We start from the raw sequence: 10,087 nt of genomic DNA on the forward strand, positions 1-10,087 counted from the left end.
CTTGAGGCATCTGTTGATTAAGCTAAAATGGTTATACTTTATATAATTGAATACTGTCTTAAAAAGGCCTGGGAATTTTTTTTTTTTTTTCGGGCCCTGTGACTCAAGAAGCCTCACAAAGTTCTTAGTGTTGTCTTGCAAACACAGCCCTCTATGAAAAGAATTCTCCAGCCATCCGGAATGATCACAGTAACCTCCCATGTAAATGTGACCTTCTCATTACTTCATAGAGTCACAGTGTCTCTGTCTAACTGTCATTCACAGAAGCACATTCTTTCACTTGATTGAATCCTGTTTGGAAGCAACAATTTGTAATTCTTCCCCTCAGTGTCTGAGTCTTTGCTTGATTATTTCGTTTTAACTGACAAGCCTTAAAATTAATTTCTCCAATTGTTTTATATGTATATATTTTTTTTTAATTGCCATCTTAGAGGTGTAATCTAGCAGTTAGCTTTTTTTTTTTTTAATTGCAAAACAAAACATTATCATAATTACTATTCTACTGAAGAGCCTTTAAGGCTTAGAGATGATATGATTTTTGCTTTCTGCTTAACTGCTCATTTATATGCCCTCTGCAAGATTTCCTCTACATGCACCTGTATTAAATCTAATGGTTGATCTGACCAAGCGGCTCCATCTGTCAATCTAATCATACCAATTTAGTCATATTAGAATAGAAGCATAAACACCTTTAGTGTAAACCCTCATCTGACCCTGTTGCGATACAGAATACAATATACTAGGACAGCCCTCAAAATTTACACTCGCCTCTCGCATTTTGCAAGTAAATTTTGAGGGCTGGCAAGTGTCTGGCTGGCTGCTTGGGAGCAGGGGGGGGCGAGCGAGTAGAGGAGAGGAGGAGCCGCCGCAGCGTTCAAACCACGGGGAACATTACAGATTTCAATTCAATAGCTGTGTGTTCCCCGCAGCACGCGTCTTATACAGCCCCTCCCCCTGGGAAACTGATAGGCAGATCACCCATCCCAGGATTGGATGGGTGATCTGTCTATCAAAGTTTCACGGACAAGAGGGGAGGGGCTGTATAAGATGCACGCTGCAGGGAACACACAGCTATTGAATTGAAAGCTGTAATGTTCCCCTGCAGTTTGAACCATTCGGCGGTGGCTCCTCCTCTCATACCCAGCACAGGTAGGATGCGGGGGAAGAACTCTGGCTAATATGTGTGTGTGGGGGGGGAGAACTCTGGCTAATATGTGTGTGGGGGGGGAGAACTCTGGCTAATATGTGTGTGGGGGGGGGGGAATATCTCTGGCTAATATGTGTGTGAAGGGGGAAGATCTCTGGCTAATATGTGTGTGGGGGGAAGATCTCTGGCTAATATGTGTGTGGGGGGGAAGATCTCTGGCTAATATGTGTGTGTGTGGGGGGGGGAGATCTCTGGCTAATATGTGTGTGGGGGGATCTCTGGCTAATATGTGTGTGGGGGGAGATCTCTGGCTAATATGTGTGGGGGGGAGATCTCTGGCTAATATGTGTGTGGGGGGGGGAGATCTCTGGCTAATATGTGTGTGGGGGGGGAGATCTCTGGCTAATATGTGTGTGGGGGGGAGATCTCTGGCTAATATGTGTGGGGGGGATATCTCTGGCTAATGTGTGTGGGGGGGGAGAACTCTGGCTAATATGTGTGGGGGGGAAGATCTCTGGCTAATATATGTGTGTGTGGGGGGAGATCTCTGGCTAATATGTGTGTGGGGGGGAAGATCTCTGGCTAATGTGTGTGTGGGGGGGAAATCTCTGGCTAATATGTGTGTGGGGGGGATCTCTGGCTAATATGTGTGTGGGGGGGAGAACTCTGGCTAATATGTGTGTGGGGGGGAAGATCTCTGGCTAATATGTGTGTGTGGGGGGGGGGGAGATCTCTGGCTAATATGTGTGTGGGGGGGATCTCTGGCTAATATGTGTGTGGGGGGGGAGATCTCTGGCTAATATATGTGGGGGGGAGATCTCTGGCTAATATGTGTGTGGGGGGGGGAGATCTCTGGCTAATATGTGTGTGGGGGGGAGATCTCTGGCTAATATGTGTGGGGGGGGGATATCTCTGGCTAATGTGTGTGGCGGGGGGGAGAACTCTGGCTAATATGTGTGTGGGGGGAAGATCTCTGGCTAATATGTGTGTGGGGGGAAGATCTCTGGCTAATATATGTGTGTGTGGGGGGGGAGATCTCTGGCTAATATGTGTGTGTGGGGGAAGATCTCTGGCTAATATGTGTGTGGGGGGGGGAAATCTCTGGCTAATATGTGTGTGGGGGGGATCTCTGGCTAATATGTGTGTGGGGGGGAGAACTCTGGCTAATATGTGTGTGGGGGGGGGAACTCTGGCTAATATGTGTGGGGGAAGATCTCTGGCTATTATGTGTGTGGGGGGGAGATCTCTGGCTAATATGTGTGTGGGGGGGGGAGAACTCTGGCTAATATGTGTGGGGGGGACTCTGGCTAATATGTGTGGGGGGGACTCTGACTGCAATATGTGTGGGGGAGGGGGGACTCTGGCTGCAATGTGGGTGAGGGGACTCTGGCTGGAAAATGGGGACATCTTGCTACATTGGTAGACATGGGCAGGCTGCATTTTTGGGCACAGATTAAGTTGTTGTTAATATTTATTACTTAATTCGACATAAAACATGTAAGTGTAATTTCATGAGATTTATGAGGGCGTGTCTAGGGGCGGGATTAGGGGCAGGACATGGTAGGGGTTGGGCAGGGGAACTGGTGGCGAGTATGCCTTGAGGCCTGGCTAGTAGCTCAGGACTTGAAATTTTGAGCCCTGTACTAGGAGGGAACTTTAAAAAGCATGTTACCAACAGCATTAGATACATATTTATTGCAAATAAGACTGTCTCTTATTCAGTCAGGTATGCATGTCACTTTCTTGTATATTTGTGACCCCCTAAGCCCAAAGTCCATGGCAGCTGAATGAGATGGCATCTCATAAATGTATAACTTTGTATATTCGAATTTGAAAAGGTTTAAGGTACACAAACCATAGGATGGGCTATGGGTGTCCTAGAGTAGTGCGGTGCCACGTCCTAAATAGTAGTAGGAAGGTTTATTGTTTGAGGAAGAAATGGACTTTTTCGGCACCAATAGTTGACACAGAATAGGTTTTTATTGATGCAATCACAAAAACATGGGTGATTGAACCAACATTACAGTACATATTAATAAAAAATACATTAAAAAACAAATTGTCACAGAATAATTCTGTAATAATATAACAACTCAAATAGAAATTATTAAAACCAATAGAGGTCCACTAAAGACATCAACAAAAGTTGATGGCCAATGTAATTATTAGTAGACGTATTTTTGCATGAGATCTACATGTTTCGCAGTTGAGTGCTTCTTCAGGAGCTATAGATTTTCATCCACGGTAATGGATAAGGTTAATTTTAAAATTCCAGTAGAAAGAGCTGGATCAGGAGGTAAAGGATCCAGGCTTCACAAACGGTTCAGATGGAAATACGGCTGGTAGATGAATCCAAGTGCATACACTGCAGCAGGTAACAAGCTGGTCAAATTTGTGGGTAGATACACTATTGCAGACCACAAGCTGCATATGTAGGGATGAGGGACACTAATCTTATAAGAGTAGGGAAATAAGTTCCTTACAGATGAGAGACCAGGAAATGTTTGAAAGGCTGCAGTGAAGTGGAAGGGTATCAGCCAGGGCCGTTGTGCTGTCAACCATGCCGTTAGCGTTGGGGAGGTAGCCTCAATAAAAACCTATTCTGTGTTAACTATTGGTGCCTAAAAAGTCAATTTCTTCCTCAAACAATAAACTTTGTATATTAGGGAGACAGATGAAATTCAGGGTGTTATGGTAAAAGTGTCATAGTGAGTTACGCACAATTTTTAGAAATTTAAGCACACTTTTTTATATACAGCTGTTAGAATCAAAACGATTATTCTAAACATTTTTTAAAAGGTAGTGACCATTATTCTTTGAGAGAATTAATACTGAAGTTTTTAATATGTTCACCCATTGTGGTTCTGATAAGGGGGGCGGACAGAGGGTGAAACAGGGGTATTTGCAGCACCAAAACGTAATTGATAGATGTGGCATGCAATGGTTGTAGGTCTACACTAGTACATGTCATTGCTGCCTGTGCTCTACTATCTGCCATGTAGGGCTGAAGATGGCACAGGAGAAGACAAAGGTCCTCGGTAAGGGATATAAGCCTTTTTGAAAATGTTAGTGATTGTAAAGTCTATTTTTTTTCTCTCTAAAAATTACAAACATGTTATACTTACCTCCTCTGTGCAATTGGTTTTGCACAGAGTAGCCCGGATCCTCCTCTTCTCGGGGCCTTCTTCCGCTCTCCTGGCCCTTCTGTTGAGTGCCCCCACAGAAAGCAGCTTGCTATGGGGGCCCCTGAGCCGAGTCACAGCTCCCTGTGTCCATTCAGACATGGAGCCCTGAATCGGCCCTACCCCCTCTCTCTTTGATTTTTTACTCAAATTGTAAAGGGTAGATGGTATCAATTCAGTTTCACTGCAAGATAATGCAAAATACAGTGAGACAGATTATAGAACAGATTTATTACAATCTGGAAACTTTTTTTTTAAATTAAAGGTTATAAAGGCAGAAGGTTTTTTTATCATAAAGCAATCCATGAATTGAGATGAAAAAGCCTTCTGTGTGTCTGTAGCCTCCCCAGCACCCCCTAAACTTACCCGAGCCCCATCTCTGTCCAGCGATGTCCACAAATCCCTCAGCCATCCGGGACTCTCCCTTCTGATTGACTGAGACACAGCAGCGGCGCCATTGACTCCTGCAGCTGTCAAAATCAGTTAGCCAATCAGGGGAGAGAGGAGGCAGGGCCAAACAGCAGCTCTGTGTCTGAATGGACACATATCTGCAGCATGGCTCAGGTGCCCCCTATAGCAAGCTTCTTGCTGTAGGACACTCAACAGGAGGGAGGAGGCAGGAGCAGCAAATAGGCACCCAAGAGGAGGAGGGTCTAGGCTGCTCTGTGCAAAACCCACTGCATAGAGCAGGTAAATATAACATGTTTTGTTATTTTCATTTTTTTTTAAACGAGAATTTACTATCACTTTAAATGAATTTATAAAGGCACCCCAATGCACTTCCACAAAGTATCTGCACTGCAATGTGTGCTAAGGTACTGCCATATCTTGCGGTGCATGTGTGTTAAAAAGAAAGGCACAGGTATGTTCTTCTATCCCCCTTTAGTGCAATGACAGCCAATTTGAAATTAATGGGCTGCTTTAACGAAGAGCATGTTAACAGGTGTGCAGCGACAACGCACACGAGTGGACAGGTGTGAATGGTTTTTAATGAAAATCTGTCTCCCCTCCAGTGGTAATTCTGTTGCAGCCCTCTGCAAATCTTTTTCAATTGGCTGCCCCTGATTGCAGTGTCAGATTTCCATCTGTTTGTGTTCTAATCTGCTTACCACATTTCCCTCCTGGTAGTCGAGAAGGCGTTTTTTTTTTTTCTTTTTTATGCAATGCTAAGACCATGCAAACAATGTTTTAATCTTCCTCTCATACGCATGGGATAGTGTGCCTTTAAACATAAAAAGTGGGGCTGTTACTGATCAAAATTTTTGTGTTCGCTTAATCGATTTTTTTTTAATCGATTAATCGACTAATTTCGATTAATTATAACGCACATACAGATCCAACTACTTTTAGCTGATCTCCTCCTTGCAGGCTGATTCCCAATGCAGCTACCAACCACTGGAAAAATGGATAGCAGGATACAAAAAACACACAAAGGCAGCGCTCGATGGGAATAGCATTAAAACTTTTATAGTCTTCAAGTAGGTAACAAAATAAATATTGATCTGGAGATAAAATCGATGTAGCTACATAAACTGTAAAAATGGTGCGAGTAATACCAAACAGTAACAAAATCAGTCATAAAAACATGTAGCTAAGTATGATACTGGTATAAAAATGTGTACAACGACGCCACTGCTGAATCCAGATGAGGAGAAGTTAACATCAGTCCGTCGGCATGTAGTTGTCCCGTGAAGGGAACTATCACAACTCCCAGTGGATGGTTGTAGAATCCCAGGTTGATAGAGGGAAGTGTAACAGCCCTTGTGTGTGGCAGATAGTAAGGTCCTGCCGACATGCAGATATGAAGGCACAGCAAAGGAGCCCTTCAGATGGACACGGCAAGCCCTGCCGGTGGCCGTGATGTCACCGGATCTCCGACGGAACTCCCTGAAGCTGGCGGAGAGGTCAGTACAAATCAAAAAAATTTTGATCGATCAAAAAAATTAAAGATTGATCGATGAATTAATAGTTAATTTCCACAGCCCTAATACAAAGTTTACTTCATGTAAGAGGGGATTAATTTCATAAAAAAGTAAATGCTCTTTTTTCTAATACCCAGTTTGCTATATAAGCAAATGACCACTGCCCCCACCAATAACTGGCCTTTGCAACAAGGAGCACATGGAAGGGTGACAAATGTCAAATAAAGCCAAGGAGAATTCCCAGCTCAACTTACTGACCAGCCTGCAAACAACCAAATTATCCAATTATCCTGTCTAACAGTTTGCGTAAAAAAACAGGGGTTTAGTTTGCACACATTTGTAAATACATGCATAGGTTGCAGAGCTACTTCACGACACCCCAGTACATATATCACAATGGTACCAAAGATGTCCAGTGTATCCCATCACCAGTATTCCAACAGTACAAACAAATAGCCACTGACCCCACCAATAACTGGCCTTCGCAGCAAGGAGCACATGGAAGGGTGACGCATGTCAAACAAAGCCAAAGAAAATTCTCAGCTCACTAACCAGCCTGCAAACAGTCAAATTATCCTGTCTAAACCGTTTGTGTTAAAAAACAGGAGTTTTGTCCTTGGAGGGTGGGCTCTCTCCAAGCTTACCTGACCTCTATATATCCATTATTAATGCTATGCTTCCACTGAGGAGTAAGAACTGCAGATAACACTGGAGTGCTGTAAAGTAGTTTGCACACATTTGCAAATAAATGCATTAGCTGCAGAGCCAAACACCTATGTTTAACTCACACAGTTAGGATCATTTGGTTGTTTGCAGATTGGTTGGTGGGTTGAGCTGGGAACTTTCTTTGGTTTTGTTTGAGTTTGCTGTATACCTGACAATTGTTGTTTCAAATTAATTTTGACCCATGGCTCTGATATGTGCACTACTAGAAGCACCAATATATTAAAGTGGTTGTAAAAACACATTTTTTTTTTACCTTCATGCACATGCATTCTATAATACCTATAAAAAAAAAAATTCTTCTGTGCGCAACGCCCCCCCCCCAATACTTACCTGAGCCCCCTCTTGATCCAGCGATGTCCACGGTAAACTTGCCTCTCCGGAGACTCACACTCCTAATTGGCTCTTGCAGCAGTGGGAGCCATTGGCTCCTGCTACTGTCAATCACAGCTAGCGAGCTGATGAGGGGTGGGGCTAAGATGTGGCTCCATGCGAGAATGGACACAGAGACGTGGCTCAATAGCGAGCCTGCTTGAGTGCCCCCAGAACAAGCTACTTGCTGTAAAGGCATCCCTCTGGAGGGTGGAGCCAGGAGTGCTGGCATGGGGCCCAAGAAGAGGAGGATCCAGGCTGCTCTGTGCAAAACTACTGCAAAGAGCAGGTTAGTATACCATATATGTAAAAACAAGGCTTTATAGCTCTTTAATGTATTTTGAATAATCAAAATATCATATACAGTACATTTTAACACAATGTAATTTCAAAAGTAATTTTCAATATTTTAAAATATTCAGACACTTCTGTTACAGGAAATATATACTAAGAAAGCTGTTTAAAGTTTCTGAAAGTTTTGCAGTTGGTAACAGATTGGTGTACCCATTGCTCTTATAGTAAATGATGCCTCTGTATATAAGACACTTACTGTACATGAGGTATGGAGCGCTTGCTGCTATAAGCAGGTCAATCAAATTGAGTTTGTATAATAACATGCAACAATCTTGCTGTCACTCCCCCTACCATTATATTTAAAGTTGAACTATATTACTATTTTTATTTTATTTTTTTTTCATTTTGGATAAAGCAAGAAAGGTTAAGACGCCTGTCAATTAATTTGTTTGCCATCTGTGTCTAATTGCGAAGATTTCCCTTAACTTCCTGTCCCATAGCCAAACAGGAAGTCAAAGGAAATCTCTGCAAATTGAGGGAATTTCATAGGGACCACCATGTTATTGGAATTAGTGCCCCTCATTGGAAGATTTTCCCTTTTCTGGGGACAACCCAAAATGTGGGATTTTCTTTTACTTACAGTATAAATGGTAAACAGGACAAATAGAGGGGGTGAATCTCCTTAACTACTTCAGCCCCGGACCATTTGGCTGGACAAAGACTAGGTCACTTTTTGCCATTCGGCACTGTGTCGCTTTAACTGACAATTGCGCAGCCGTGCGACGTGGCTCCCAAACAAAATTGACGTATTTTTTTCCCCACAAATAGAGCTTTATTTTGGTGGTATTTGATCACCTCTGTGGTTTTTATTTTTTGCGCTATAAACAAAAATAGTGTGACAATTTTGAAAAAAATAAATAATATTTTTACTTTTTGCTATAATAAATATCCCCCAAAAATATAAATATTTTTTTTCCCCTCAGTTTAGGCCAATACATATTCTTCTACATATTTTTGGTACAAAAAAAACGCAGTAAGCGTTTATTGATTAGTTTGCACAAATGTTATAGCGTCTACATAATAGGGGATAGTTTAATGGCATTTTTATATATATATATATTTTTTTACCAGTAATGGCGGTGATCTGCAATTTTTATCAGTGCTGCGACACATAGGACACTTTTGACACATTTTTGGGACCATTGGCATTTTTACAGCGATCAGTGCTATAAAGATGCATTGATTACTATAAAAATTTCACTGGCAGGGAAGGGGTTACCACTAGGGGGCTATCAATGGGTTAATTATGTTCCCTAAAGTGTGTTCTAACTGAAGGGGGATGGGACTGACTAGGGGAAATGACAGATCGCTTTTTTTACTGTGTATGAACATACGATCAGTCATTTCTCCCCCTGAAAGAACCGGGAGCTGTCTGTTGGTAAAAAAAATATATAATATACAGATATATATATATATATATAATATATATATATATATATATATATATTGGTGTATAACACGCAGGCACAGTTTACCCTCCATTTTCAGGTAAAAAAGTGCATGTTATACGCCAATAAATACAGTACATTGGAAAAAAACTATACTGTATTTATTGGCGTATAACACTCACTTTTTTACCCTGAAAATAGAGGGTAAACTGTGCCTGCGTGTTATACGCAGGGGGCTGTGGAAAGTTTTTTTCCTGAAACTTCCCTCTTAAAAGTTAGGTATACGGGGCCAAATTCTCAAAAAGCTGTGCAAATTTAGTATTACCTAACTTATGTCATTTAAGTTACGGCGCCCTAAGTTGGTGTCGTAAGTGCCGTATCCTCAGCGCATTTGCGCACAAAATTGCGCCATCCTTAACCTAAATTCCAAGACGTAAGGCGTGGTTATGGCAAGTGGGAATGAAGTAGGCGTGCTTCATTGTAATGAGCCGTGACCCCATGCAAATGAAGGGCCGGCCGTACTGCGCATGCGTGCACGAATCTGGACCTCACTGGGCATGTGCATAACTTTGCTCATCGCAATCAGTGAGATAGGTAAAAGGCCAAGCGTACTTAGTTTGAGGATCGCCCTGTGTCTAAATAGCCCCAGTCAAACACACTTCCCTTGCAAAAGTATTTCCCTGTGTTCCCTTCCTAAAGCAAGTTGCTTCTGCTTTGAACGTTTGTCAGTGTTTGTTGGTAAGATTTGTTTGTGAGAAAAGTTGTTGAGGAGTTGTAGAGTATAGTTGGTGTTTGTTTTTGATAATTTGTTTTGATTGTTTGCCTGTTTGTTTTTGATAAGTGTTTCTTTTTTGGTGTGTGATTGTTTTTTGTTTCCCTTTTTTGCCTGTTTGTTTTTGATAAGTGTTTTTTTTTTGGTGTGTGATTGTTTTTTGTTTCCCTTTTTTGCCTGTTTGTTTTTGAATTTATAGTAGCTGTCTGTTTGTGTTTTTTTTTTTT

The sequence above is a fragment of the Rana temporaria genome, chromosome 12 (assembly GCF_905171775.1).
Source record: "Rana temporaria chromosome 12, aRanTem1.1, whole genome shotgun sequence".
NCBI lineage: Eukaryota > Metazoa > Chordata > Amphibia > Anura > Ranidae > Rana > Rana temporaria.